Source organism: Hyla sarda, chromosome 4 (genome assembly GCF_029499605.1).
Source record: "Hyla sarda isolate aHylSar1 chromosome 4, aHylSar1.hap1, whole genome shotgun sequence".
In the NCBI taxonomy this organism is placed as follows: Eukaryota; Metazoa; Chordata; class Amphibia; order Anura; family Hylidae; genus Hyla; species Hyla sarda.
In genome coordinates, this window is record NC_079192.1 from 336270866 (window position 1) to 336295588 (window position 24723).

A 24723-nucleotide genomic window follows, 5' to 3' on the forward strand; every position below is an offset into this window, starting at 1 on the left:
TGAAAATGTTGCATTTTTCTAACTTTGAAGCTCTCTGCTTGTAAGGAAAATGTATATTACAAATAAAAAAAAATGTATTCACATATACAATATGTCTACTTTTATGTTTGCATCATAAAAGTGTCGAGTTTTTACTTTTGGAAGACACCAGAGGGCTTCAAAGTTCAGCAGAAATTTTCCAATTTTTCACAAAATTTTCAAACTCACTATTTTTCAGGGACCAGTTCAGGTTTGAAGTGGATTTGAAGGGTCTTCATATTAGAAATACCCCACAAAAGACCCCATTAAAAAAAACTGCAAACCCCAAAGTATTCAAAATGACATTCAGTCATCATTTTAACCCTTTAGGTGTTTCACAGGAATAGAAGCAAAGTGAAGGAGAAAATTCACAATCTTCATTTTTTACACTCGCATGTTCTTGTAGACCCAATTTTTGAATTTTTACAAGGGATAAAAGGAGAAAATGTATACTTATATTTGTAGCCCAATTTCTCTTGAGTAAGCACATACCTCACATGTCTATGTAAAGTGTTCGGCGGGCGCAGTAGAGGGCTCAGAAGGGAAAGAGAGACAAGGGGATTTTGGAGAGTAAGTTTTTCTGAAATGGTTTTTGGGGGGCATGTTGCATTTAGGAAGCCCCTATGGTGCCAGAACAGCAAAAATCCCTCACATGGCATACCATTTTGGAAACTAGACCCCTTCAGGAACATAACAAGGAATAAAGTGAGCCTTAATACCCCACAGGTGTTTCACGACTTTTGCATATGTAAAAAAAAAAGTATTTTTTTTCACTAAAATGTGTTTCCCCCCAAATTTCACATTTTTCCAAGGGTTAATAGCAGGAAATACCCGCCAATATTTGTAACCCCTTCTCTTATGAGTATGGAGGTACCCCATAAGTTGACCTGAAGTGCACTACGTGCGAACTACAATGCTCAGAAGAGAAGGAGTCATATTTGGCTTTTTGAGAGCAAATTTTGCTCGGGGGGCATGTCGCATTTAGGAAGCCCCTATGGTGCCAGAACAGCAAAAAAAAACCACATGGCATACCATTTTGGAAACTAGACCCCTTGAGGAATGTAATAAGGAATAAAGTAAGCCTTAATACCCCACAGGTGTTTCACGACTTTTGCATATGTAGAAAATTTTTTTATTTTTTTCACAAAAATGTGTGTTTCCCCCCAAATTTCACATTTTTACAAGGGTTAATAGCAGAAAATACCCCCCAAAATTTGTAACCCCATCTCTTCTGAGTATGGAGGTACCCCATAAGTTGACCTGAAGTGCACTATGGGCGAACTACAATGCTCAGAAGAGGAGTCCTATTTGGCTTTTTGAGAGCAAATTTTGCTCGGGGAGCATGTCGCATTTAGGAAGCCCCTATGGTGCCAGGACAGCAAAAAAAAAAAACACATGGCATACCATTTTGGAAACTAGACCCCTTGAGGAACGTAACAAGGGGTACAGTGAGCATTTGCCCCCCACTGGTGTCTGACAGATCTTTGGAACAGTGGGCTGTACAAGTTTTCATTTTCACGGACCACTGTTCCAAAGATCAGTCAGACACCTGTGGGGGGTAAATTCTCACTGCACCCCTCATTACATTCCGTGAGGGGTGTCGTTTCCGAAATGGGTTCACATGTTTGGTTTTGTTTTTTTGCGTTTGTCAAAACCGCTGTAACAATCAGCCACCCCTGTGCAAATCACCTCAAATGTACATGGTGCGCTCTCTCTTTTGGGCCTTGTTGTGCGCCCTCAGAGCACTTTGCGCCCACATATGGAGTATCTCCGTAGTCGGGAGAAATTGCGTTACAAATTTTGGGGGGCTTTTTTCCCTTTTACCTCTTGTGAAAATGTAAAGTATAGGGCAACATCAGCATGTTAGTGTAAAAAATAAAAAAATTGTACACTAACATTCTGGTGTAGACCCCAACATTTCCTTTTCATGAAGGGTTAAAGAAGAAAATACCCCCCAAACCTTGTTAGGCAATTTCTCCCGAGTACGGCGATACCCCATATCTGTTATGCTCCAAAGTGAGAGCGCCATGTGCATTTGAGGCCTAAATTAGGGATTTGCATAGGGGTGGACATAGGGGTATTCTACGCCAGTGATTCCCAAACAGGGTGCCTCCAGCTGTTGCAAAACTCCCAGCATGCGTGGACAGTCAACGGCTGTCCGGCAATACTGGGAGTTGTTGTTTTTCAACAGCTGGAGGCTCTGCTTTGGAAACAGTGGTGTACCGGACGTTCTTATTGGGGGAGGGGGGCTGTGTAGGGGTATGTGTATATGTAGTGTTTTTAACTTTTTATTCTATTTTGTGTAGGTGTAGTGTAGTGTTTTTAGGGTACAATCACATGGGCGGGGGATTACACTGAGTTTCCCAGCGCAAAATTTGCTGCATCTCAAACTTGCAGCGAGAAACCCACTGTAAAAGCCTCGCCCATGTGAATGTACATTCACAGGGGGGGGGGGGGGGGTGCACCAGCTGTTGCAAAACCACAACTCCCAGCATGCATGGTCTGTTAGTGCATGCTGGGAGTTATAGTTTTGCAACAGCTGGAGGCACACAGGTTAGGAAACACTGAGTTAGAAACAATGTTCCCAAACAGTGTGTCTCCAGTTGTTGCAAAACTACAACTCCCAGCATGCCCAGACAGCTGAAGGGCATGCTGGGAGTTGTAGTTCGGCAATATCTGAAGGGCCAGATGTTGCTGAACTAAAACTCCCAGCATGCCTGGACAGTCAGTGCATGCTGGGAGTTGTAGTTTTGCAACAGCTGGAAGAGCACAGATTGGAGACCATTATACAATGGTCTCCAAACTGGGGCCCTCCAGATGTTGCAAAACTACAACTCCCAGCATGCTCAGACAGCCAAAGGCTGTCTAGGCATGCTGGGAGTTGTAGTTTTCAGACTCCTAGAAGCAGCAGTGAAGTTCTTCACTGCTGCTTCTGAGGACCATATACTCACCTGCCGGTCCCGTCGCTGCTCGTCCACGTGGCCGGTCCCGGGCTGCTCCTCGGTCCCGCCGCTGGTTTGGGTAAGGCTGCCGGTCCCCACGTGTTCCCCCACCTATGCCGCGAGCCCCCGCAGCCATCGTCCCCCATTCTGCCCGACTTCCAGGGGCGGGCAGTGCGGGGGATCTGAACTTTCACCCTAGATCACTGTGATTGGTCCACAGGGACCAATCACAGTGATCGCTGACAAGGACCATCAATGGATGGTCCTGGGGGTGAAGCAGAAGTTGTCCCCTGCTGGAAACAGCGGGACTTCTGCCAGTTAACCCGTGCGATGCTGCGCATCGCCGGGTTAACTGAATGTCATTTTTAAACGCCGGGATGCGCGAACGCACTGCACAACCCGGCGTTTATATATGCCATTCTGCGGGAAGGGGTTAATGTAGTAAACATAAAATTACTAAAGAATGTAGGTCTCTCACAGTGGTACTCTCAGAGCCTTTATTCTCAGGATTAAAGGTGGTTATAAAGGTCACAACTTCAATGATAGCCATAGTCTGTTTACTTTTCTCCAAACCGGTAAACAGTATTTGAACTTATTTAAAGTGTCTGTACAAATTTAAATATCATGTTATGGATTACATGTAAAATTAAGTAATACAGAAAAGTGGCATGACATTGCAAACCCATTTCTGCAAGCTTCAGGACTGAAATTTCCTAGGTCCCCTCGCCAACTCAATCTCTGTAGAGTGTATTATGTTCTAGCAATTTGTATACCGTGAAGTGTATTCTCTAAGGCATGTCCAGTACAGACATATGATAAAAATGGAAAACAAACTCCTCAAATGCATTTTAGAGGGATATGATAAGGTGTTAGACATGTGTCTGCTAACAGGGTTTTCGACAGTTACCGAGGATGGCCAGCAGGATTGTACAGGAAGATTTGGTCTATAGTAGAGGCAAGTATGTTATACAGAATAAACAGTTCAGACAACAATTCTTATTTAGATTATATTTATATATAACCACTAAAATTATGCAAAAGACTAGACCCAATTTTACTGTCATGAATCAAGAGTTCAATAATATTTACTGTTGCATCATAATATTCCATTGCATCATTGTTTGAGAGCTCTTGAAAATGGAAAGTTTCCCTAAATCTCAGGGAGTGTTATGTTTTGTGAGCTGTATTTTTGTCTGTTATGATGAGGAGGACATTGCTGAAAAGTGATCTGTACCGGGACAGAAATATTAGGCCTAGTGGCCAGTTTGAACACTGCAAGATTTCTGGATTATTTTAAAATATATATAGCGAAATAGAAAAAGAGAAAACAGGAAATATGTTTAACATAAAAACTTGACTTACTGGTGACACATTTCCTTTAACTTCACCAATATTTCTGTCTTCCATTTACCTATACACTGTCTTTTCAGTTGAAACTCCTCCTAGCATTCATCTTCCTCCCCCACAGTCTTCCTAGCCCCACTGAACATGCGGGCAGAAAAAATATCAACAAATACACTTTCTAAGCTACCTCTCTCTTCACTTGTCCATTTGGTCTTTATGGGCATTTTACCCATTCATAATTTTAAACCCTAGTCTGACCATGTAATAGCAATAATTAAAGCATAGAGCATCAGACTCCTTATAAGGGTGCGTTCACACTTTAGTAGCTAGCAGCGACTTTGCCACTGCGGGAAACCCACTGCGAGTTACGCTACCATTGATTTAAATGGGCCCGCGGACAGTCCGCAAATCTGACACTATTGCGGGCTGTCTGTGGACCCATTCAAATCAATGGTAGTGTAACTCGCAGCAGGTTACCTGCAGTATGAAACCCGCTGCTAGTAATAGGGTATGAACGCACCTTCACTCTGTGCATTTGTAAAATGGGGCGGGAACAATGTAGCCCTGATCGCTAATAACACCACCTATCTACTTGGATGACCTGCCTACTTGGATGATCTGCCTAAGTAGCAGCCCATGATCTAGCTAAGTAAGGTTGGGCAACAGGGGGCACCAGTACCAAGCCCAATTGCCTGGCATCCATGCTCTATTATAGACTACTCACCCCTGCTGACACCCTAGCAACAGAACAGCATGTTACCATGAGAGAGAAGAGATATGGGTTGCCGCTGGACCACAGCAAGGTAAGTATAAAACAGTATTGCTTTGGACTGCAGCTGTAGTCTCTGTTTAGCCCTAATGTTTAGTTTATTGTATCAATGTTTTTTTTTTGGGTTTTTTTCAACATTTTGTGAGATACAGTTTTTTTCTTTGTGAAGTCTTGTTTTTTTGTGCTATTTTAAAGGATGGTTGCAGAAATGTATGCCCATGCTGCAAAAATATCTCAAGCAGATGTATGGAGCTGATGTTCAGACATTTTTGTGAATTTCTGTGAATAAACTCTAAAAGGGATACCTAATTCATCTATGCCTCAGCCATCACAATGGTGTAAATATACAACACTGAGCATACTAGAGATTAACAAAGGATTAGGAGCATGTGTTCCTGAGAAATGTGAGCCAAATATAAAAGAAAACCACCAGCCTTATGAAGTATTTTAATCTGTCTGTGCTGTAAATTGATATTTTTGCTATTAACAGAATACAGATATTTCCTTCAATAAAAACAACTTATGCCGTTTCAATTTTTCCTGTTCAGGAGTAAAGAAATCGATACTATTGTTATCCCCAGCAACTAATAAACATTGAATACAATTATGATGAGAGTTCCAAACATTGGAGCAGATTTCCATAATTTGGAACACATTTTATTAACAATAACTTAGATTTATTATTCTGCCCGGTATGGTCACCTTAACTTTCAGAAAACTATGTTTGTTTAGAGAAAATCCTAACCTGTGTTTTAAGCCCTTTTGTTCCACGCTGTGAACTTCTCTGTTTTCTGCAGACTTTGTAATGGAAAAGATTTAGGGAACGCCCAACAATGACCTTTCTCTTCAATGACCTAACCGTACAACAAGCATTCCCTGCTTTTATTTGCATGGTCATACCTGTGCTACAAGGGTTCTACTTGTCTCTTGTGCTGTGCTGCACCCAGTAGGAAAAAAAGGGACAATGACGATAAGAGGGCACTTCCACTGACTGACAAGGATATGACATGGAGCATAGAGAAAGAGAAGAGCGCAATGACAATGTTGATATAATCCCATATTCTTCCAATTCAAGACAAGAGATCATATTGAAATTTTAGAAAACATCAAGGTAGACGTTCACTAGGTAGACAAAAGTATGCAGACACCTTATCGTCACTACTATATACTGTAAATTTCTAGGACCGCCCTATACTCAGTTATCTATTCAATGTTTTCACCACTCTGGCCAACGCTTGGTTTTGTGCATGATGATCTTAGCCATCTATACAGCTGCACAACCATGGAGACTCATTCGAAGGCCTCCCGAGTCCCAACACAATCATTGCAATCATTGTAGTGTGAGCTATACATATCAGCATTTGACAGCCTTGATCTATGACTTCTTATGGTCTACTAATTTGTAGCTGTTGTTACTTCTAGACATTTCCACTTCCCAATAATAGAACTTACAGTAAACCAGGGCAAATTTATCAAATCAGAAATATAACAAAAGATTTGTGGAAAAGGTGGCCTCTTATGAGAGAGCCACATTAAAAGTCACTGAGCTCATCCTCACGCCCCCATACTACCACCAAAATCTATTTAGGGGGTCCATTTTAAGTCCTACCACTTAGCTAAGCCCCATTCCTTCAGTCAATCACTAGTAAAAATGGAACAGATCAGCAAAGAGATTAACCCTGTGGTCCCTGAGGATGTCTTTAAGACAGTATCAGTATCTTCCAAACAGTGCTGCAAACTGTCAAACAGGATAGTTACATTTCTTGTTTCATTGTATCTTTTATGTTTTGATTTCATGTTCCTTTAATATTGTACATGTGCAAAATTAATATTTGCATGACGGGATGTATGTAATCTATCAGCGCATTTAGCATAGAGTTCATTACATGTTAATAAGTTTTGGATGTACAACACAAATTCCCAATGCACTTACTGTAAATAGCATGTGTCCTTTTAGGCAACCACTAGGCACAGGCTTCTATTTTTTAAAGGGGTATTCCGGCCTTAGACATGTTTTCCCCTATCCAAACGAAAGGGGATTAGATGACTGATCACAAGGGTCCCGCCGCTGGGACTCAGGCGATCTCCGTGCAGCCCTCAGCATTCTGTGCCGGGCGTTGCTCCCGAGACATGATGTGACAGCCCCTGGCGGGACCCCTGCAACCAGACATCTTATTCCCTATGTTTTGAATGGGGGATAAGATGTCTAAGGCAAAGTTTCCATTTTTTTTTTTTTTTGGGTGGGGAAAAACGCTGCAGCCAGATGTTAGCTGTAAATCAATGAAAAATCGGAAAATTCTTTTTCCACTTTGCATTTTTCAGTTTGGTGTTTTTTTTTTTATCCTTTTGTCATTTTTTCACTCTATTTTGGTGTTTTTCAGCTCCTTGGCAGTTTTGCAAAGTTGCAGCATGTTGAGCCTATGGCATTTTTTCCCTGAAATCGTGGTGTTTTTCTCCCAAAGAAGTCTATTGGAGTAAAAAAAAGACACAAAGAAAAACCACATGTGGGTTTTAACTTTGGCGTTTTTGCAGCCGGCTTTAATTCCTTTTTGGACTTTAGCGATCCAAAAAAGTGATGAAGATACCTTTTTAATAAAAAAAATATCAAAAAAGAGACAGCAGTAATGGAAAAAAAATAGTATTTAATTAAATGTATCTTTATAATAACAACATTTTTCTTAATATTTAAACAGGGATCAATTTATGTGGGCGGGCAGGGCACTAAAAATGTAGCCGACAATAATAAAAATGTAGTGTGTGTGTGTGTTTTTCACATTTTTTTTATTTTTTTAGGTAGTACTACTACTCCCAGCAAGAGCACACTATTCTATGATGGGAGTAGTGGTACCTGAACTAACTGACAGATCGTCCCGGGTCTGTTGCGATCCTCCTGTATAATGTATACATGCGGCCGGCCGCTCTTCTATGGTCCCCTGCACTGCCATATATATATACACCTATTCATATTTCCCACAGAGAGCTTTGATTGGTCAGATGGCTCCAGCCAATCACAACTCTCTGTGGGAAATATGAATAGGTGTATATATACGCCAGTGCCGGGGACCATAGAAGAGCGGCCGGCAACCCGCATCTATACATTATACAGGAGGATCGTAGAGGGTGTCACACTTGCTGTGATCTGTCTATTAATGCAGGTACTACAGCTCCCAGCATTGAGCAGAGTGTGATACATGTTGGGAGCAGTAGCACCTGCAGTTAAGGACAGATCACAGCGGGTGTCACTCCTGACACTCGCTGCAATCATCCTTCATCCCTGAGATGCGGAGTGGCTTTCTCCTGCGCTCGCATTTCTGCTCTGTACTCCGGCTGGCCACTCATTATTCATATTTCCCGCTGAGAGCGGGGATTGGCTGCCACCATCCGGCCAATCCTTACAGTATACTGCAGTGTGCTGGCAACAGACCTGCTCCCTTTTATGTCCTTAAAGGAGTACTCCACCACAGACATCTTATCCCCTATCCAAATAAGATGTCTGATCGCGGGGGTCCCGCTGCTCAGGACCCCCGCAATCTCTCCTACCGCCCCCCCCCCCCCCCCCCCGAGTCATCACTGCACAGAGCTATGTTTGATCAGTGCAGGATGACTCACGATACAGGGGCCGGGGTCTTGTGAAGTCACAGCTCCACCTCTCATGACATCATGCTCCGCCCCCACAATGCAAGCCTATGGGAAGGGGCGTGGTGGCCATCACGCCCCCTCCCATAGACTTATAGACTTGCATTGAGGGGGCGCAGCGTGACATCATGATACTCCGGCCTCTATCGTGAATCATGCATGACCCGGGGGGCTGCAGGAGAGATTGCGGGGTCCCTAACAGTGGAACCTCCGCAATCAGACATCTTTTCCCATATCTTTTGGATACGGGATAAGATGTCTAGGGCAGAGTTTTAATGTAGTCAACTAATGACTACATTCGAGTGATTTCTTGCATGTGTAAGTTTTTCTAAACAGGACCCCAATGTGCAGCAATTCAGGCTTTTTAGTCCCACTAAATAAATGTATACATAAGGGAGATGGACCAAAGTCACTGGTAGGATACATTTTGCTAATAAAGAGATATCACAGAGGGGAAAAAAAAGTCCTTCCAGTACTTATCAGCTGCTGCATGCCCTGGAGGAAGTCATGTAGTCATTCTGTCAGAAATAGTGCCATTTACATAGGTGGCAGCCGAGAGCACTTTGTCTGACTGAAAATACTACAAGACTGCTTCCAGGACATACAGCAGCTGATTAATACTGGAAGGCTTGAGTTTTGTTTTTTGTTTGTTTTTTAAAAAGAGGGAATTTACAAGACTGTATAACTTTATGACACCAGATTATTTGAAAATGTAACCCCTTAACAGAAATCTGTTATTAGCATCCCCTGCACTAAAATATTGGTATAGGCTTGTAGTGCGAGTGACACTTTATTCCTTCCATTATTCCTTGCTTTATAATGCAAAGGAAGTAGCTTGGTGCCCGAATGTACCGTGGCGTCCGGCCTGTGAAATCTGCCTTGCAAGCAGTGAGTATCAATTAATATCCCCTGTTAGCAATAGTTTTACATGGGCAGCCGTGGCCAACAGCCCATATAAAGTGAAATCTCTAGCGAATAATGGAGGAAAGTAGTCACCAATGTCATCAACGTCACCCGCACTACAAGCCTAAACCAATAGGTTAGCGCTGATGTATGCTGTACCTACAACACCCTGATCACAGCCTAAGAATGGCTGTACCCTGAATCATTGTAATAGAACAGTGTGTACCAGCATTCCTGACAATTAAGACTTAACACTTCAGAAATACTGTAGTTTACCATATATATATATATATATATATATATATATATATATATATATATATATGTTAGCAATGCTTTTCCATCTTTCGAACTTGCAATTGTATAAAGTCTTTACTAATATCAGTCATTTAAAATCACATATAATGCAATATTCCTCTTTTAATCCTTCTACTTGATATGTTTATTAACATTTACTATTTTGAGATACAAGAAAATGTGAAACTTGTCTTTGTCACTATTCAATAGGTCAGTATAAAGTAACTCAGTAGTAAGTATTTTATTACATAGTGTTTAAACACTGCATAAAAGTGATGTATTACCTAAATGCCTTTAAGATAAAAATGGAACTTAGTCCCCATTACCCAATATTTTCTTTAATTAAGTACAAGACATTATTGTGGATATCTTAATTATACTCAATATAATTTTACTACAGAATTTCACTCTGTTTCCCCAGTTACATCTTCTTCACATTTAAAGATGGCATTAATGGTAAGCTTCCGTCTATGGATAGTCCTCAAGCCCTAAATAACACTCTGTTCATCTGGATGGAGCCAATCTAGTATTTCCAGAGCTTCAGCAGAAACAGCAATTTTCTTTGACAGTGAAACTGAAAGGGAGGTCATTGTCTCTTAATGGCCCCCTACAGAGTTAATCTCAGCCGCTAGGAACTATCTTGACTGCCTTGGCAGCAAACAGGTTGTGTTGGCTATGTCTCTGCCTAGAAAGAAAAATTGGAACATTTTAATGCACCCATTGGCGATATGCAAAAGGTTATTATCTCTTCTATTATTTTGTGGCAACCTTATATATGTTAATATAGCAGACCCCCACTGGTAGATTCCACTTTTGGTATTATGCATATTTTTATTGTGTTATTCCTGGCTTTAAATAATTTATAGTGTTGCTAATGTATTTCAGATTGTGTTTTTCTCCAGTTCAGAATACAGTATCTATAAGTGCCTTCTAAATAAAATTACAGTTAGTAATGATTTTTTAAAGGGGTTCTCCTTCCACATATAATATATGTAATTGTACAGTGCTTTCTGAGACAACAATATTGCCCAATACTTTACATTTTTTCAATATCCTTGTTCAGAAATGATTCCCCTACCTGTAACCCATGTGTTTGCCTTGTTATGAATGTTGTTGTCCTTGGTTTTGTCCCACAGCACTCTTGAGATGAAAGGGCCATGCATGCTCAGTTGGTCTGCAAGTTCCCATCCTGTGTTGCTCCTCTCTTCAGCTCTGTCAGTTTGCACTGAGCACTGAAGAGAAACCTATCCACTCTCCCACATTGTAACTTCTCTCTCCTGCTCTGTCAGTTTCCCTCTTCCTCTGTTCAACAGTCTGGTAGCCTCATACTGTATAGGGTGCCACACAGACAATATCTTCAGTTAAAGAGGGGGAGGATGGAGTGCTTCCTTCACTCTCTCATTGGCAAGATTGTCTGTGTGGATTTGAATATTTATGGTCGCTGGTCACGTGAGCGCTTAGTAGGCACAAGCGCTCATATGACCAGAGACCATAAATATTCAAATTCAGTGCAGAAAAAGGACCAGGTGCCGGACTGCAGGTATGTATATTAGTCAGAGCCCCCCGCATTAGTCTCCTGTTCACTCACACTCTAACCCGGTGTATTTTTAGTGTGGGTGAACGGGTGACTGTTTTCCTTCAAGATACACCCCTCACCCAAGATCATGATGAGAAATAATATAGAGAAGCATTATTCTTTTGTTTGACTGTGGAATGCTTTGTAAATCAAATCATTTAACATCTCACTATTGTATTTATTATGTTTTTTAAGCAAATCCAAAAAAGATAATTGAGAGCTGACAAGAAATATGGTATGCTAAGCCAATCAGTGCCATGGTTGAGTGTCCAAACTCAAGCTGAGATGCCATATTTAAATCAGACACTTACCTAGGGTAAGTGCATGTAATTCTCTTATGCAACCAGGCTCCATACTGTGAACCAGTTTCCATTATACTGAGAACTTCTACCTAGCATTTCTGGATTACTTTGGTTTCTTGACTCTGAACAGACTTCTGGTTAATCCCTTGCCTGCTGATTTGGTTTTTCCTTTCCTTACTTACTCTGGATAGTCTTTTGCTTAATTCATTGCTTGTTCGTTTTAATTATATGTGCCCTATTGGATTTGACCATGGCTAGTTTACAACTCTTTGGCCTGTCTTGCTTTCTGTGGGTTTGTTTGTGGACATCTGTCTTGCACATTTATCCTTTAACCTGATTCCGCAGATGCAACCTGGGTCTTTAGTAGCAAAATCAATCCTGCTCTGGCAAACATCAAGGGGGCACTGTAGATTTTTAGTGATGCTTATTTAAGTTCCTTTTGGCTATCAATTGTTCAAAACACTTGTAATTATAACATAGGTCCTCCTTAAACTGAGCAGATTAAAAATATTTATTGTATTTATCGGGGTATAACACACACCCTTATTTTTCCAAGGAAATTTTGGTAAAAAAGGTTTTTTGCCCAAATAACCTTGTTAAAATGAGGGAGCATGTAAATGCGTATATACCCCGATAAACTCTTTCTGGCCCTGCAGAAGCCGTTTCTGTTCAATGATTTAAAGCCCATGTACCTCCCCAGCCTGGGCTTTCATATTTACCTGTCTTGTGGACGCGCTCCTGCGCTGTCACTGTGCACTGACGAGGATGTTGAGGATGTCACCTGTCAGTGCGCAGCGCACAGCATCAGTGCAGAAAGCCGCCATAGTCTGCAGGAGCACATCCACAGGTAAATATAAAAGCCGCTTAAAATAATTGAACCGCTTTAAATAATTGAACCCCGGCTTTTGTGGGGCAAGAAAGAGTTTATCGGCGTACAACATGCAGATAGATTTTTAGTTTAAAATTTTTGTTTAAAAAATGTGTGTTATATGCTGATACAGTATTTTTTATATTGTTGTAATTCAAATTTATGCAAAAAAAAAAACCACCTAATAATTCACATTATTAACCCCTTAAGGACTTAGGGTTTTTCCGTTTTTGCACTTTCGTTTTTTCCTCCTTACCTTTTAAAAATCATAACCCTTTCAATTTTCCACCTAAAAATCCATATTATGGCTTATTTTTTGCATCACCAATTCTACATTGCAGTGACATTAGTCATTTTACCCAAAAATGCACAGTGAAACGGAAAAAAAAATCATTGTGCGACAAAATCGAAGAAAAAAACACCATTTTGTAAATTTTGGGGGCTTCCGTTTCTACGCAGTGAATATTTCGGTAAAAATTACACCTTAATTATTATTATTCTGTAGGTCCATATGGTTAAAATGATACCCTATTTATATAGGTTTGATTTTATAGGTTTACTTCTGTAAAAAATCATAACTACATGCAGGAAAATTTATACGTTTAAAAATGTTCTGTTTAATTAATGATATATTTCTATAGTTCGGACACTTACGCATGCAGCAATACCACATATGCTTATTTATTTATTTTTTTACACTGTTTTATTTTTTTTATGGAAAAGGGGGGTGATTCAAACTTTTATTAGGGAAGGGGTTAAATGACCTTTATTAACACTTTTTTTAAACTTTTTTTTTGCAGTGTTATCGGTCCCATAGGGACCGATAACACTGCACACACTGATCTTCTACACAGATCACAGGCGTGTATCACGCCTGTGATCAGTGTTATCGGCGCTTGACTGCTCCTGCCTTGATCTCAGGCACAGAGCAGTCATTCGCCGATCGGACACCGAGGAGGCAGGTATGGGCCCTCCCGGTGTCCTGCAAGCTGTTCGGGACACTGGGATTTCACTGAGCAGCCGGGTCACTTTCACTTTAGAAGCGGCGGTCAGCTTTGACCGCCGCTTCTAAAGGGTTAATACCGCACAACGTCGCGATCGGCGATGTGTGGTATTAGCCGCGGGTCCCGGCCATTGATGAGCGCCGAGACCGGCACGATATGATGCGGGATCGCGGCGCGATCCCGCTTCATATCGCGGGAGCCGGTTTAGGACAGAAATATACGTCCTGCGTCGTTAAGGGGTTAAGGAAGACTAATTGATATTGCCAAATATCGTATCATGCTTCCTAAAGTTTTTATGTAACATAATTTTTACAGAGGATCTTTATTGGCTGACTGAATACATACCCTGATCTAAACACATCCTAGATCTGAATGAATGAGCAAATCTTATGAAATACTTTCATCTTTACATAGTTGACTGTGCTGACAACAAAATCACACAAACATTATCAATGGAAATCAAATTTATCAACCCACGGAGGTCTGGATATGGAGTCACACTCAAAATCAAAGTGGAAAACCACACTACAGGCTGATCCAACTTTGATGTAATGTTCTTAAAACAAGTCAAAATGAGGCTCAGTAGTGTGGTCTCCATGTGCCCGTATGACCTCCCTACAATGCCTGGGCATGCTCCTGATGAGGTGGCAGATGGTTTCCTGAGGGATGTCCTCCCAGACCTAGACTAATGCATCTGCCAACTCCTGGACAGTCTGTGGTGCAATGTGGCGTTGGTGGATGGAGCAAGACATGATATCCCAGATGTGCTCAATCGATTTCAGTTCTGGGGAACAGGTGGGCCAGTCCATAGCATCAACCTTGCAGGAACTGCTGACACACTCCATTCACATGAGGTCTAGCATTGTCTTGCATTAGGAGGAACCCAGGGCCAACCGCACCAGCATATGGTCTCACAAGGGGTCTGAGCATCTCATCTCGGTACCTAATGGCAGTCAGGCTACCTCTGGAAAGCACATGGAGGGCTGTGCGGCCCTCAAAGAAATGCCACCCCACACCATTACTGACCCACTGCCAAACCGGTCATGCTGGAGGATGTTGCAGCCAGCAGAACGTTCTCCACGGCATCTCCAGACACTGTCACGTCTGTCACATGTGCTCAGTGTGAACTTGCTTTCATCTGTGAAGAGCAAAGGATGCCAGTGGCGAATTTGCCACTCTTGGTGTTCTCTTGCAAATGCCAAACGTCCTGCACGGTGTTGAGCTTTAAACCCTTAAGGACCGGGGGGTTTTCCGTTTTTGCATTTTCGTTTTTTGCTCCTTGCCTTTAAAAAATCGTAACTCTTTAAATTTTGCACCTAAAAATCCATATCATGGCTTATTTTTTGTGCCACCAATTCTACTTTGTAAAGAAGTCAGTCATTTTGCCCAAAAATCTACGGTGAAACAGAAAAAAAAATCATTGTGCGACAAAATTGAAAAAAAAACGCAGTTTTGTTACTTTTGGGGGCTTCCGTTTCTACGTAGTACATTTTTCGGTAAAAATGACACCTTATCTTTACTCTGTAGGTCCATAAGATTAAAATGATACCCTACTTATATAGGTTTGATTTTGTCGGACTTCTGGAAAAAATCATAACTATATGCAGGAAAATTAAGACGTTTAAAATTGTCATCTTCTGACCCCTATAACTTTTTTTTTTTCTGTGTATGGGGCGGTATGAGGGCTCATTCTTTTGTGCGGTGATCTGAAGTTTTTAACGGTACCATTTTTGTATTGATAGGACTTATTGATCGCTTTTTATTCATTTTTAAATTATATAAAAAGTGACCAAAAATGCACTATTTTGGATTTTTTTTGCGCGCACGCCATTGACTGAGCGGTTTAATTAATGATATATTTTTATAATTTGGACATTTCCACACGCGGTGATACCATATATGTTTATTTTTATTTTTATTTACACTGTGTTTTTTTTTTTATTGGAAAAGGGGGGTGATTCAAACTTTTAATAGGGGAGGAGTTAAATGATCTTTATTCACTTTTTTTTTTTGCAGTGCTATAGGTCCCATAGGAACCTATAACACTGCACACACTGATCTTCATCATTGATCACTGGTTTCTCATAAGAAACCAGTGATCAACGATTCTGCCGCATGACTGCTCATGCCTGGATCTCAGGCACTGAGCAGTCATTCGGCGATCGGACAGCGAGGAGGCAGGTAGGGGCCCTCCCGCTGTCCTGTCAGCTGTTCGGGATGCCGCGATTAGCCACGGCTATCCCGAACAGCCCGACTGAGCTAGCCAGCAACTTTCACTTTTAGCCGCGCGGCTCAGCTCTGAGCTGGGCTAAAGGGTTAATAGCGCGCGGCGCCGCGATCAGCGCTGCACGCTATTAGAGGCGGGTCCCGGCTTCACTATGACACCGGGCCCGCCGTGATATGACGCGGGGTTACTGTGTAACCCCGCGTTATATCAGGAGAGCAGGACAAAGGACATACCGGTACGTCCTTGGTCCTTAAGGGGTTAAGCACAAACTCCACCTGTGGACGTCGGGCCCTCATACCATCCTCATGGAGTCTTGTTTCTGACCATTTGAGTGGACACATGCACATTTGTGGCCTGCTGGAGGTAATTTTGCAGGGCTCTGGCAGTGCTTCTCCTTGCACAAAGGTGGAGGTAGCGGTCCTGCTGCTGGGTTGTTGCCTTCCGATAAGTGTCCTGATGTACTGGCCTTCCTCCTGGTAGCGCTTACATGCTCTGGACACTACACTGACAGACACAGCAAACCTTCTTGCCACAGCTCTCATTGATGTGCTATCCTGATTGAGCTGCACTACCTGAGACACTTGTGTGGGTCGTAGACTCTGTCTCATGCCACCACTAGAGTGAAAGCACTGCTAGCATTCAAAAGTGACCAAAACATCAGCCAGTAAGCATAGGAACTGAGAAGTGGTCAGTGGTCACACCTACAGAACCACTCCTTTATTGGGGGTGTCTTGCTAATTGCCTATAATTTCCACCTGTTGTCTGATCCATTTGCACAACAGCATGTGAAATTGATTGTCAATCAGTGTTGCTTCCTGAGTGGACAGTGGGATTTCCCAGAAGTGTGACTGACTTGGAGTTACATTGTGTTGTTTAAGTCTTCCCTTTATTTTATTTTTTTGAGCCGTGTATATTAAATAGAGCATTTAATGCTAAGAGTCTCAATTTCAGATGCCTTCCAGCACCAAGTAAAATCAGAGCTGCAGTAAAGCTTCTTATATGTGCTTTGTATACAGGATTAGATTTTGTCAAATAGATACACACAAAGATTTCCTAATGAAACTAATGCAAATTACGCATCTGGTGCCTTTTGTTTTCACCACAATTACTACACAATGGGATGATTCAGTGTGTTTATCCTTTAAATTTCTTTCTGTAACTACTAAATAGGAAATCTTGTAAAATGCCATTGTCATTACCTCCACAGCTTAAAGGTAAGTTCATGGCTATATGGAGCTGCCTGTAGAATGTATGAAATGATGATATTGTTTTGTGCTCTCACTATGGTGACAACTGAAATGCATTCTTATTCATATGGACCAGCTTCGAGCAGAAGTCTATTTAATGATTTTTATTGTGCAAACAGATCTACTGTTTCATGAGTTAATTTACAGCAATCGTGATGTGTTTGTAAAACAGAATAATCTATCCCCATTCCAAAGGTCACATGATGTTCTTAACATTATCATTCGCCTTAATGTTTTCTTCTGTTTATAGCACAAATCACTTCTATGAGAATAATACAATGAATTCCACATGCATAGCTAGCTACTAAGTGTTTCTTTTCCTTAAAAGGGTACTCTGCCCCTAGACATCTTATCCCCTATCCAAAGGATAGGGGATAAGATGTCAGATCTCCGGGGTCCCGCTGCTGGGGACCCCCTGGATCCACCATGCAGCACCCACCTGTAGCGCCATAGACTTGCATTGAGGGGCGGGGTGTGACGTCACACAGGGCGGAGTCGTGACGTCACGATCTTCCGCCCCGGTGGTTGAGATGGACTCAGCCTCAGGACCTCCAGCGGTTCTGGAAGCCGCTACAGGTGGTTGCTGCATGGTAGATCAAGGGGGTCACCAGCAGCGGGACCCTGGGGATCTGACATCTTATCCCCTATCCTTTGGATAGGGGATAAGATGTCTAGGGGTGGAGTACCCCTTTAAAGGGGTACTCCAGTGGAAACATTTTTAATAACATTTTTTATATCAACTGGTGCCACAAATTTAAAGATTTGTAAATTGCTTCTATTTAAAAATCTTAATCCTTCCAGTACTCATGAGCTGCTGTATGCTCTACAGGAAGTTGCATTTCTTTCCAGAATTCCTTTCAGTCTGATGACAGTGCTTTCTGCTGTCCAGAGCAGGATAGATTTGCTATGGGGATTTGCTTGTACTCTGGACAGTTCCTGACATGGACAGAGATGTCAGTAGAGAGCACTGTGGTCAGACAGAAAAGAACAACTCAACTTCCTCTGTAGTATGCAGCAGCTAATAAATACTGGAAGGATTAAGATTTTTAAATAGAAGTAATTTACAACTCTGTTTCCGGCACCAGTTGATTTAAAAAAAAAAAAAATTCCCACCAGAGTGCCTCTTTAAAGGAACATTAAATATAACATATGTATATAATATAATAAAACACACTACAACAAGTACTATTATATCCTGTTCTGTCAAAAATCCCAATCCAAATAGAGAAAAAGTTCATTGTATGTCCCTGAAAGCTTTCATTCTGTCTCACCCTCCTTCTCACGGACGGTAGATCAGTCTCTGACAGGGAGGCAGACTTCAGCAAAAGGAGTCTCTCTACTTTGGCAAGCTTTCTCTCTCAGCAGCAAGAAAATATATTGTACACATTTTTTGAAAACATGATTTGGCTAGTACGTTATTTGTTAAAGGGGTATTCCTGTGGATTTTTTTTTCTTTTTAAATCAACTGGTGACAGAAAGTTAAACAGATTTGTAAATGACTTCTATTAAAAAATCTTTCCCCTTCCAGTATGTTTTAGTGACTGTATGCTACAGAGTAAATTATTTTCTTGGCAGTGCTCTCTGCTGACATCTGTGTCTGCGTCAGGAAATGTTCAGAGCAGCATAGGTTTGCAATACGGATTTTCTCCTGCTCTGGACAGTTCCGGATACAAGCATCAGGTGTCAGCAGAGATCACTGTGGACAAGACAAAAAAGAAATTCAAAAAGAAAAGATTTTTTTCTGTACCATACAGCTGCTAAAAGTACTGGAAGGGTAAAGATTTTTTAATAGAAGTCATTTACAAATCTGTTTAACTGTTTGGCACCAGTTGATAAAAAAAATGTTTTCCACTGGAGTACCCCTTTAAGCTACAAATGGCATAGGCATTAGCTGGCAACGTGCACTAGCCACTCTACCTTAAACGTGTTATTAAGGTACATAGGGAGGGATTTACTGAGACTGGTTTTTCATATGCTGGTCTTAAGAAAACTTCTGCTGGCTTTTTGATTTGCTCGATATATTAATAATTTCCCTTAAAACAATGTACCTGATACGTTTGGACGCAGGCTGGGGCATACAAAGTGCACTCACAAGCTGAGTATGACTCATACTCAGTGAACTATCATCAAACAAGACCCATCACTAATGACCAATTTCAGTCAGTGATCACACTGATTTCAGTCGTTTAACCCTTTAAATGCTGCTATCAGTAGCAATTGATGCATTTAAATGGCATAATGACCTGTGCAGTGTGTTTAAAGTGCCCGATTGCTACCTCTGCAACTTGATTGTGGGATGACGATTGGTTACTACAACAGTTGGAGACCTTTACTAGGCCTCTGTGCCTGCCATAATAGCTCTGCTAATACAGCCTGCCTCAGACAGTCTATACTAGCAAAGCCTAGATTCAACAAAACAATTTAATGCAATAGCATAGAAGTGATCAATTTAAGCAATTTCGGGATTGTTTATAAACGTCCCATAGGAACTTAATCAATGCAAAAAAAAAAAAAAACAATGTAAATATAGAGAAAAAACTTTCCTACGGAAAGTTATAGGACAGATTTTTTATACTTTAAATTAGACAAAAAGAATGGCGTGCAATATGGTCAGAAGGGGGCATGTCTAGGTGAAATGTGGGTGTGGCTTCTGATGAAATGGGATGAGGCTTCACATCAGAAATGGGCAAAAATTTTCCACACATTTCTTGCCTATGAGTAAGCTTAATAAATTGTCTTTTGAGTGACTGTTTAAAATCTGGTGCACACTTAGACATTTTAGTTTAAGTTAAAACTGTTTAAGAACAAGACAGTCTTTATTAAAGGGGTATTCCAGGATTTATTTTTATTTGACTATGCTACAGGGACTGTAAAGTTAGCGTACTTCATAATATAGTGTCTGTACCTGTATTTGATGGTGGTCTTGCAATTCTTCTGTGATTTATGTCCCAATGTTTATTTTTAACAGCATACAAAATTACTGTCATCTCAGGTTTTCCCAGGTTACAGTGCGGCCTGAGACATTACAAGACTAGTCGGGTGTTCAGAGAGAGCCTATCTTTGCTTCAATAGGTGGAGCAACTGTATGGTGGGTAGTGTTGCGTGCGAATATTCGCATTTAAAATTTTTATCACGAATATCGCAAATTTGCGAATTCTCGAATATTGCGAATATATTCACTATATATTTGAAATTGTGAATATTTGTTTTTCCGCATATGCGCATATTCCTTCCTTTCACTTGTGGGCCAATTGGAATGATGCAAATGCACTTGTCAGAGGTAATCAACAACATCCCTAGCAACCAATAGTATATTTGCCCACACCCCCACTGTTTTCTTCCTCGAATACGCAAATATGCAAATATTCACATATGCGAATATTCACATATACGAATATAACGAATACATGAAATTCGCGAATATAGGATGAATATTCATCTATATATTCGCAAAGTATCGCAAATACGAATATGGCCAATGCCGCTCATCACTAATGGTGGGAGGGATACTATTCTGCAAGGAATTGTAGTTTTGCAACAGCTGGAGGCATGCTAGTTAGAAAACACTGATCTATTGCATGAAAGGGAACACAGGTGTGCTTCAATGGGTGGGGTGGTTGATCTGTGGAAGGGAGAAAAGTCCCCTCACACTTACAAACAAGGAATCATGGGACTTGTAGTTGGAGGGAGGGAACTCCAACAGGAAATAGTCATTTCACAAGAAGATAGCCACAACGTTATGGGACCCTTGGCAGCACTTACATCCCTATGCTCTACTGCTACAGGCTGGTTTAGACCTGCAGGAGCACACTGATGATATCACAGGTCTGACGCAGGCAAACATGATGTAACCAGTTCATTGGACCCTCTGTGTTGGACCTCAGAGGTCACCAGTGTGTACTCCCGCTGTGTCATAGGCTGCTGGTCTAAACCAGCCTGTGCAGTCTGTGGGGAGACACGAAGAGGAGAGGAGTGCTGAGGAGGGCCTGCAGAGCAAGATGGAGATGACAACTTTTCTCCCTCGGCTCCGGGCTGCTACTGTCTTGTCAGCTAACACAGGCACTGCTGAGGAGAAAGTGTGAGGACTGCCCCCCCTCCCCCCCACACTGACCAGCCCGGACTGCAGGCAGTGACAGTGATGGATGTAAGTACTTGTCACTGTCTGCCTAAGATTAAATGTAAGAAAAATGTCCTTATGGGGAGGACACACTGACAGTCCTTCTAATACTACTCCTCCCAGCAGCCTGCTGCATCAGGCTGAATCGCAGCATGTTGAGCCTATGGCGTTTTTTTTCCTGAAATCGTAGTGTTTTTCTCCCATAGAAGTCAATGGCAGTAAAAAAATGGCAAGAAAAACACTGTGTGGGTTTTAAATTTGGCGTTTTTGCAGGCGTTTTTTATTCTTTTTTGGAATTTGGCGATCTACAAGAGTGATGGAGATACCTTTTTTAATAACATTTCGTAGGGTACCATTAAAAAAATTATAAAAAAGATATAGTAGTGATGTAAAAAATTTTATTTAAAGAAATGTTTCTTTTTTTATAACAAACTTTTAATTCATTTTTAAACAAAGATCAATTTATGTGTGCGGGCAGGGCAATAAAAATGTAGCCCACAATAATATTAAAAAAAAAATTTGGTAGTTTTACTACTCACAGCATGGAACCCACTGTTCCATGATGGGAGTAGTAGTACCTGTACTAATTGACAGATTGCCCCGAGTCCATTGCGATCCTTCTGTATAATGTATAGATGTGGCTGGATGCTCTTCTATGGTCCCCTGCACTGTCATATATATACACCTATTCATATTTCTCGCAAAGAGTTGTGATTGGCCAGATGGTTCCAGCCACTCACAGCTCTCTGTGGGAAATATGAATAGGTGTATATGTATGTGTACATATATATATATATATATATATATATATATAGATATATACGTCAGTGCAGGGGACCATAGAAGAGTGGCCAGCCACCCGCATCTATACACTATACGGTAAGATATAATTGGTGCATAAAAACATACATTTGTTACTGACAAAACAGGGCCTCTGTGTTTTTAAAGGGAACCTTACAGACAGAACATGCTGCTGTTGCTGAGGGTAGCACAATATAGACAGGCATGATGTTTCCAGCGGTCTTTCTGATGCAGATACATAGTCCATGTTGAAGTCTGCAGTATGCCCCAGTGCGGAAAGTGATGAATCTGATGTATTCATCCAGATTCTCCCATTCACTGTGAATAGAGTGAAGCCTGTCAGTCATCGGCGGATGGGCAGGGCAGCGGTGCCTAATATGCTGAATACCAGAACAAGCCATCACTGATAAATGGTAGCACACCCAATATAATCCATTAGAAAAATATTTTATTGATACAAAATGTATTTGAAACAAACAATTGCACACAAAAAGAAGGTTAAAAACATTAAAATCCCTGGCTTGCTAAAGCCAGCACACAACTTAGGGGAGGGGCCATGAACCCCCTCTCCTAACCTGACACCCGCCCTCAGTGATATAATAAATGACCTGTGTGCCACGTCTGTAGTTCTCATGCAGGTAAAAATAATGTCAGTTATGCACTACGTAACACCATATCCATACGAATGCTATATAATGATTACTAGTGTTGCTCGCGAATATTCGCAATGCAAATTTTATTCGTGAATATCGCATATTCGCGAATATTCGGAAATATGGCACTATACAGTGGTCCCTCAACATACGATGGTAATTCGTTCCAAACGAGCCATCGTTTGTCGAATCCATCGTATGTTGAGGGATTCGTGCAATGTAAAGTATAGGAAGCTGTACTCACCTGTCCCCACCGTTCCGGATGGTGACCCCGGGCCTCCTCTGGTCTTCTACAGTCCTCTGCTGGGCTCTCCTGGTCTTCCGCTGTCTTCCACAAGGCCTTACTGGGCCTGCGTAGCGACGTCATTACGCCGCTGCATACGCCATTCCTATTGGATGACGTGCGCAGCAGCGAATTGACATAATTGGAGAGGGCCAAGAAGACACCGGAAGACCAGCGCTGGACCCGGAGGGCACCCTAGAGCATCGTGGAGGGGTAAGTAATACTTACCGCACCACACCGGAACATTATGCTGCTATCCGGCAGCAGCTTAAGCATTTTGCTTAAGGTCACTGTATATTCGTAATTACGAATATTGTTTTTTTTGTTTTTTCACAGTACACATCACAGTGATCATCCCTCTCTGCTTCCAGCTTGTGTGGTCTAAAGAAGGCTCTAATACTACTGTGTGAGACTGGCATACGAATTTTTGCATATGGGAAAATTTGTGTATGCTAATTTTCGCATATGCAAATTTTCGCTTATGCAAAATATAATGCGAATATTACTAATATGCGTATTTAGAGAATATATGATGAATATTCGTCCATATATTCGCGAAATATCGCAAATTTGAATATGGCCTATGCTGCTCAACACTAATGACTACACTGCAGCTATGTAGATAAACAAATGACCACATGAGACCAGACATCACAGGCCAGGTAGCGATTGATGGAGTAAGGGAGGACGGGGTCACCAGAGTGACCCCGTCCTCACTTACTCCATCAATCGCTACCTGGCCTGTGATGTCTGGTCTCATGTGGTAATTTGTTTATCTACATAGCTGCAGTGTAGTCATTATATAGCATTCTCATGGATATGGTGTTACGTATTGCATAACTGACATTATTGTTACCTGCATGCGAACTACAGACCTGACACACAGGTCGTTTACTGTATCATTGAGGGCGGGTGTCAGGTTAGGAGAGGGGGTTCATGGCCCCTCCCCTAAGTTGTGTGCTGGCTTTAGCAAGCCAGGAATTTTAATGTTTTTAACCTTCTTTTTGTGTGCAAATGTTTGTTTCTAATACATTTTGTATCAATAAAGTATTTTTCTAATGGATTATATTGGGCGTGCTACCATTTATCAGTGATGGCTTGTTCTGGTTCCGGTATTGTTATTACAACTCCCAGCATGGAGCAGAGTGTGCTCCATGATTGGTGTAGTAGTACCCACAGTTAAAGGGGTTCTCCAGTGCTTACACATCTTTACCCCTATCCAAAGGATAGGGGATAAGATGCCTGATCGCGGGAGTCCCGCCGCTGGGGACCCCCGGGATCATGCACGTGGCACCCCGTTTGTAATCAGTCACCGGAGCGTGTTCGCTCTGGGTCTGATTACCGCCGACCACACGGCCGGCGGCGTTTGACGTCACGCCTACTCCCCATGTGACGTCACGCTCCGCCCCTCAATGCAAGCCTACGGGAGGGGGCGTGACACCTATCACGCTCCGGGGACTGATTACAAACGGGATGCCGCGTCCATGATCCCAGGGGTCCCCAGCGGCGGGACTCCCGCGGTCAGGCATCTTATCCTCTATCCTTTGGATAGGGGAAAAGATGTGTAAGCACCGGAGAACCCCTTTAAGGACAGATCCCAGTGGGTATCACTCCTGACAACTGCTGTGTTTGTCCTTTCTATTGCAGAGATGCGGAGCAGCTCTATACTCCGCTCACATCTCTCCACTTTTCTACGGCCAGTGAGGTGAATAGAACATCATTCATTCATATTTCCC

The 24723-nt window shown here is 41.8% G+C and overlaps 1 protein-coding gene across 9 annotated transcripts in view; it reads left to right on the forward strand.

Moving 5' to 3' along the window:
* Positions 1 to 24723, forward strand: part of TENM2 (teneurin transmembrane protein 2) — a 2592228-nt gene that overhangs the window by 1125834 nt on the left and 1441671 nt on the right. The gene's annotated exons all lie outside the window — the stretch shown is intronic.